This window comes from Cylas formicarius, unplaced genomic scaffold (genome assembly GCF_029955315.1).
Source record: "Cylas formicarius isolate icCylForm1 unplaced genomic scaffold, icCylForm1.1 PGA_scaffold_164__1_contigs__length_31050, whole genome shotgun sequence".
NCBI lineage: Eukaryota > Metazoa > Arthropoda > Insecta > Coleoptera > Brentidae > Cylas > Cylas formicarius.
Window position 1 is genome coordinate 1 of NW_026844243.1, and position 7,500 is coordinate 7,500.

At 44.5% G+C, this 7,500-nt stretch overlaps 1 non-coding gene across 1 annotated transcript; it reads left to right on the forward strand.

The window, feature by feature from the left end:
• The first annotated feature begins 5,091 nt into the window (after positions 1-5,091).
• On the forward strand, positions 5,092-7,022 carry LOC132695924 (small subunit ribosomal RNA). Its single transcript, XR_009617920.1, has one exon. It is a non-coding gene; the product is annotated as a small subunit ribosomal RNA (ribosomal RNA).
• Positions 7,023-7,500: the final 478 nt, after the last annotated feature.

Sequence of the window (7,500 nt, forward strand, 5' to 3'; positions counted from 1 at the left end):
TAAAGACGTCGTTAGTTGCGAAAAAAAAAAAATCCAACCGGGCCGTTCTCAAATAATTAATAAATGAAAAAGTTTTATTTTTTATTTTCAATTTTTAACGAAATCTTAAAGGAAAATGATTTGTGGTTCTTAAAAGAACCGGTTTGTTGTTAATAATAATAAAAGAGATTATTATTAATCTTAAGCTCTCTCTCCCCTGATACGCCTCGCCAATTGAATATCTTTCGGCATGATCGTTACTCGTTTGGCATGAATGGCGCACAAATTTGTATCTTCGAAAAGACCGACGAGATAAGCTTCGCTCGCTTCTTGCAACGCCATTACCGCGGAACTTTGGAAACGCAGATCCGTTTTAAAGTCTTGAGCGATTTCTCTGACCAGTCGTTGGAACGGTAATTTTCGGATCAATAGTTCGGTGCTCTTTTGATAACGTCTAATTTCTCTCAAAGCCACGGTGCCCGGTCTGTAGCGATGAGGTTTTTTAACTCCTCCGGTTGCCGGTGCACTTTTTCTCGCCGCTTTGGTCGCCAACTGCTTTCGGGGCGCTTTTCCTCCGGTCGATTTACGAGCGGTCTGCTTGGTTCTGGCCATGATAATAAAACACGTTCGCGGACGTACTAGAACACCAAATCACTAACACTCGTCGACAGATAATGGCCGCACGAACGTCCGTCCGTTTAATTTGTACCCGAGCGTTTTCTCTTCTCATTGGTCCAATCGACCTTTTTGGGCGTGGCGAATTCCGACTCGACAAAACCGAAGCGCCGGACCGTTTTCGGTCAGTTGATCGTGGCACTTCGGACGGTTTTGTTTGTTATATATCGATCAGAGAACTCGGCTCGTATTAAAAATGACCGGTAGAGGGAAAGGCGGCAAAGGTTTGGGAAAAGGTGGTGCAAAGCGACATCGCAAAGTGTTGAGGGATAACATTCAGGGAATAACCAAGCCGGCCATTAGAAGATTGGCCCGTCGCGGAGGCGTGAAACGAATTTCCGGATTGATTTACGAAGAAACTCGTGGCGTTTTAAAGGTGTTTTTGGAAAACGTCATCAGAGACGCGGTAACCTATACGGAGCACGCCAAAAGAAAAACGGTAACGGCAATGGACGTGGTGTACGCCCTAAAAAGACAAGGTAGAACTCTTTACGGATTTGGTGGCTAAATTTTTCGTCGATCTTGCGGAAACACAAAAAAAAAAAAAAAAAGGTTCTTTTCAGAACCACAAAATACGTTCCAAAGATTATTCGTTATTTCGAGTATAATGCCCAACAAACCATTATCGAGTCGAGGTAAGTTTTGAATTTTTAATTTCTCCCCGTGTTAGTGTGATTATTAAATCTGTGAAATAAAGGAAACGAAATCTCAAATAGAAAAGTATTTGTGGTCCTTACAAGAACCGTCTTCCTTCCCGGCGAAAACTTTATTTAGCTTTGTTGTCGGTTTTCTTAGGCAACAGAACCACCTAGCGATCTTAACTTCGGATAATAATTTGTTCAATTCCTGGGATCGGCAATTGTAAATGTCGAGGTATTATACCGGTTTTCTTATAGTCCGAAAGAGAAAACGTAAAAAGAAGGAACGTTTCTTTTTTTTTTTTTTTTTTAATAATCTGTTAAATAAACGAAACGAAATCTCAAATAGAAAAGTATTTGTGGTCCTTAGAAGGACCGTTTTCCCATCGTCTTCCCTCGCCGCAATTTTTATTTTGCTTTGTTGTCGGTTTTCTTGGGCAAAAGAACCGCTTGAATGTTCGGCAAAACACCTCCCTGAGCGATCGTTACTCCCGATAATAATTTGTTCAATTCCTCGTCGTTTCGGATCGCCAGTTGTAAATGTCGCGGAATGATTCTGGTTTTCTTATTGTCCCTCGCCGCGTTACCGGCCAATTCCAAAACTTCGGCGGCCAAATATTCCATTACGGCCGCCAAATATACCGGAGCTCCGGCGCCGACCCTCTCCGCATAGTTTCCTTTCCGAAGTAATCGGTGAATTCTACCTACCGGAAACTGTAAACCGGCCCTGCTAGAACGAGACTTCGCTTTCCCTTTGACTTTGCCTCCTTTTCCGCGTCCCGACATCGTTATTACCGTTAATAGTACACGCACGAACGTTAACAGCACAATGACGCTCTCGCAGACCGTGGGCGCGCTATTTATAGGACATGGGCATGGACCAATGGGATTAGCGCTTCGGCGAACGATGCCCGGGGGCGGAGCTTGTCGGCCGACTCGGTTCTCAAATAAATAGCTGCGGCCCGGTGTGGGCCTTGTCAGTCCGTTACTTTGCGCGCGTCTAATCGATTGTAGAAAATGCCACCGAAAGTAAGCGGTTAAAGCGGCGAAAAAAGCCGGCAAGGCTCAAAAAAATATTTCGAAGAGTGATAAGAAAAAGAAACGCAGGAGGAAGGAGAGTTACGCAATTTACATTTACAAAGTGTTGAAGCAAGTTCATCCGGATACTGGCATTTCGAGCAAAGCCATGTCCATTATGAATTCGTTCGTAAACGACATTTTCGAAAGGATTGCCGCCGAAGCTTCTCGTTTGGCTCACTATAATAAGCGATCCACTATTACTAGCAGAGAGATTCAAACCGGCCGTGAGATTGTTGTTGCCCGGAGAGTTGGCCAAGCACGCCGTCAGTGAAGGGACCAAAGCCGTCACAAAATACACCAGTTCTAAATAAATGAGCGTCGACTTGGAGAGTGTAAATTCACCAAAAACGGTTCTTTTCAGAACCACAATTTTTATATATTAATCAATTCGTTTATTCATATCTTTCTTTCTTATTTTTTTTTTTTTCGAATCATAGTTAGATAAAAGTGCTTATCGTCGAAATAAATGGCAGGAACCCGGTTTCGCGTTTATTTCGATTGACGTTTTTGGTTAGCAAAATTGAATTTTCCTATTTTTTTATTTAATTAGGTCAGTTCGTGTTGAACGTAGTTTTGATTACTTTTTATTTGAGTGTGCTTAATTTTGTTTGTGTTTGTTTAGTTTTTGCGAATTGTGGTTCGTTTTGGTGAAGTTTTGCATGTTTTTTTTTTTGGTTTGGTTGATTTGGGTTTGTTACACGGTTAATTTTGGTTTCTTTTGCTGAATTTTCGCTAGTTTTGGTTACTTTGGTTTATTATTTCCAGTTTCGGCCGCTATTGGTTAGTTAGGATTATCGTTAGTTTTGGGTTTGTTTAGGATAATTTTGGCTTGTTTTTGTTAATTTTGACTACTTTTGCTTAATTTTGCTTAGTTTTGGTTACTTTGGTTTATTATTTCCAGTTTCGGCCGCTATTAGTTAGTTAGGGTTCATTTCGGTTAGTTTTTGTGAACGTTTCCTATTTTTGCTTAATTATCGTTAGTTTTGGTTTGTTTAGGATAAGTTTGGCTTGTTTTTGTTAATTTTGACTACTTTTGCTTAATTTTGCTTAGTTTTGTTTACTTTGGTTTATTATTTCCAGTTTCGGCCGCTATTAGTTAGTTATGGTTCGTTTCGGTTAGTTTTTGTGAACGTTTCCTATTTTTGCTTAATTATCGTTAGTTTTGGTTTGTTCAGGATAAGTTTGGCTTGTTTTTGTTAATTTTGACTACTTTTGCTTAATTTTGCTTAGTTTTGGATAATTTGGTTTGTTTTGCCGAACTTTGGCCAATTTTGGTTTGTTATGATTAATTTTGCTTAGTTGTGGTTATTTTTGTTCCTTTTGGTTAGTTTTGTTTAATTTTGGTTATATTCGGTTAATTTTGGTTAGTTTTGCTTATTTTTGCTTTGTTTCGGTTAGTTTTGCTTATTTTTCTCTGCTCGCGGCTAGCGGCAAAAACCTTTTATGGGAGTATATGTTAAAATGAATAAAATAAAAAAAAAAAAACAAAACTCTCTTCCCGCTGGTCCGCAATATTAAAGAAGACGGACTTATAAATGTTTAATAATGAATTTATTAAATCGCGAGAAAAAAAAATGCAAACACCCGAAATTAAAAATGATGGAGAGTATCGTCCGACAAAATCCGGGGACGGCGATTTATTTTTAAGTCGGAACCGGAACCGGCGGTCAGTTAACAAAAGTAAGTAAAGAAAAAAAAATATTTGAAAAAGTGCCCGCTTTAACCAAATCGAACGTAACCACGAGCGAAAGTTTCGCTCCGAACTTTATTTGCCCGCCGCAGCCGATATTCGGGTTTTCACGTGAAACGTTCGGAAGACTAAGGAATGGTCCGTTACCTATAATAGGTGAGATGGTCTCGAGCGCGACCGCCGCGTCGTGCGTATAGACACTTCTCCCTTCGCAGAGCAAAATGCTTTTTCGATCGTTAGATCGCCTTCGAGTCGACCGTTTGGCGCGATTAATTGGCTCGCTTAACATTTTCGTATCGTGGGTTCAATTTTTTAAGAAAAATTGGTTTCCTTCATCGGTACGGGAACGTAGACCGTTTTTCGTTTGCCATCGGCCCGTCTTCGTAGCAGCGATTGCTCGAGCGTTCGAAAACATTTTAAGGCTCCGCACCTTATACAGCTAGATCGCGAACTTAGCGGGTGTTTTAAAGTAAGATTTGGCACTTCGTGGTTCGAAAGCGGTCGCCCTATAATATTTTTCTTCCGAAAAATTTGCGATAACTCTCATCTAACCGAGCGAGTTTATATGCGAATCCGGAACGTTTCTTTCGAGAAATCTCGTGTCGCTTTCAATCTAGCGAAGAGTGATCGAGAGAATGTCCGAAAATTTCCGTCGATCGACGTTCGTTGCCCGAGGCACATCGGTTCGACGCGCGCCGCATTTTAAAGCTTATTATGCGCGCGCGAGTCGGATTGTTTGATCGCGCACTCACGTCGTCTCGATATTTATTACCAACAAAAAAAAATTGGACGGATCGCGTCCGAATAATAATAATAACGAGTGTGGCGTCGGGAACGGTTCATTTCCGTACTCGCACGCTATCACCGCCACACAAAGTGGTCGCGTCTGTTTCTATTTAAAAATAAAATAAACGCGTTTCGCGCGCGTAATTATTATTTTTAAAAAAGAGACTGTTTGTTGTCGTACCGCGCCCGATCGTCGTCATCCGTGGCGGCGGCGGCGGCGGCGCGCTCGACACGTAGAACAGCTCCCTGGTTGATCCTGCCAGTAGTCATATGCTTGTCTCAAAGATTAAGCCATGCATGTTTCAGTACAAGCCAAATTAAGGTGAAACCGCGAAAGGCTCATTAAATCAGTTATGGTTCCTTAGATCGTACCCACAATTACTTGGATAACTGTGGTAATTCTAGAGCTAATACATGCAAACAGAGGTCCGACCGGAGACGGAAGGAGTGCTTTTATTAGATCAAAACCAATCGGTGGCGGGTTCGCGCCCGACATCGTTCAACTTGGTGACTCTGAATAACTTTACGCTGATCGCACGGTCTCGCACCGGCGACGCATCTTTCAAATGTCTGCCTTATCAACTGTCGATGGTAGGTTCTGCGCCTACCATGGTCGTAACGGGTAACGGGGAATCAGGGTTCGATTCCGGAGAGGGAGCCTGAGAAACGGCTACCATATCCAAGGAGGGCAGCAGGCGCGCAAATTACCCACTCCCGGCACGGGGAGGTAGTGACGAAAAATAACGATACGGGACTCATCCGAGGCCCCGTAATCGGAATGAGTACACTCTAAACCCTTTAACGAGGATCAATTGGAGGGCAAGTCTGGTGCCAGCAGCCGCGGTAATTCCAGCTCCAATAGCGTATATTAAAGTTGTTGCGGTTAAAAAGCTCGTAGTCGAATTTGTGTCTCGCGCCGCCGGTTCATCGTCCGCGGTGTTAACTGGCGTGCCGCGAGACGTCCTGCCGGTGGACTTAGCCCGTTCACGCGGGCGGTCCAACTCAATCCTGCCGCGGTGCTCTTCATTGAGTGTCGAGGTGGGCCGGCACGTTTACTTTGAACAAATTAGAGTGCTTAAAGCAGGCTAAAACTTCGCCTGAATACTGTGTGCATGGAATAATGGAATAGGACCTCGGTTCTATTTTGTTGGTTTTCGGAACCCCGAGGTAATGATTAATAGGAACGGATGGGGGCATTCGTATTGCGACGTTAGAGGTGAAATTCTTGGATCGTCGCAAGACGGACAGAAGCGAAAGCATTTGCCAAAAACGTTTTCATTGATCAAGAACGAAAGTTAGAGGTTCGAAGGCGATCAGATACCGCCCTAGTTCTAACTGTAAACTATGCCAGCTAGCGATCCGCCGACGTTCCTCCGATGACTCGGCGGGCAGCTTCCGGGAAACCAAAGCTTTTGGGTTCCGGGGGAAGTATGGTTGCAAAGCTGAAACTTAAAGGAATTGACGGAAGGGCACCACCAGGAGTGGAGCCTGCGGCTTAATTTGACTCAACACGGGAAACCTCACCAGGCCCGGACACCGGAAGGATTGACAGATTGAGAGCTCTTTCTTGATTCGGTGGGTGGTGGTGCATGGCCGTTCTTAGTTGGTGGAGCGATTTGTCTGGTTAATTCCGATAACGAACGAGACTCTAGCCTGCTAACTAGGCGTATTTAGACATCTCAAAGGCCGGCCGGCTCGGGGTTCGCCCCGTTGTCGCGCGCGGTTTTTACTGTCTGCGTACAAACAATTCTTCTTAGAGGGACAGGCGGCTTCTAGCCGCACGAGATTGAGCAATAACAGGTCTGTGATGCCCTTAGATGTTCTGGGCCGCACGCGCGCTACACTGAAGGAATCAGCGTGTCCTCCCTGGCCGAGAGGCCCGGGTAACCCGCTGAACCTCCTTCGTGCTAGGGATTGGGGCTTGCAATTGTTCCCCATGAACGAGGAATTCCCAGTAAGCGCGAGTCATAAGCTCGCGTTGATTACGTCCCTGCCCTTTGTACACACCGCCCGTCGCTACTACCGATTGAATGATTTAGTGAGGTCTTCGGACCGATACGCCGATGGCGTTTCGGCGTCGTCGATGTGTCCGGGAAGTTGACCAAACTTGATCATTTAGAGGAAGTAAAAGTCGTAACAAGGTTTCCGTAGGTGAACCTGCGGAAGGATCATTAAAGTGATAATAAAAATTACACAGTTTGTCTTTATTTAGTCGAACGAATTTTTGTCGCTGACGCTCGGTCGAAAATATCTCGCGTCGATCTTTAAGTCGGCCGCGATTAAATTCGACGACTACGACGACCACTCGACCACCGTAAAAAAGGGGAGAGAGGAGTAGGAGTAGGAGGAGCGCCGACAAAATTCCGGGTACCTAGACGGAACTCGAAGCGCGAAACCTAGTTTCGCGCTCGCCGTCGACAAGGTGTCAAACGATATTCGCCCGGAGCACCGAAAAGTACTTACACCCACCCGCGACCCGCGAGGAGGTGTGTATATAAACTTTAAACCGGCGCGGGTCGTCCGAACGCGAACGCGCGCGCGCCTACCGTCTGAATAATAAAGAACAAAGGGCGCGCGGCGAAGTGTTCCGTCGGATAGACCGGCCCGAAATCGAACTTTTTTTTTTTTTTTTACGTCGAAAGGTATATACCT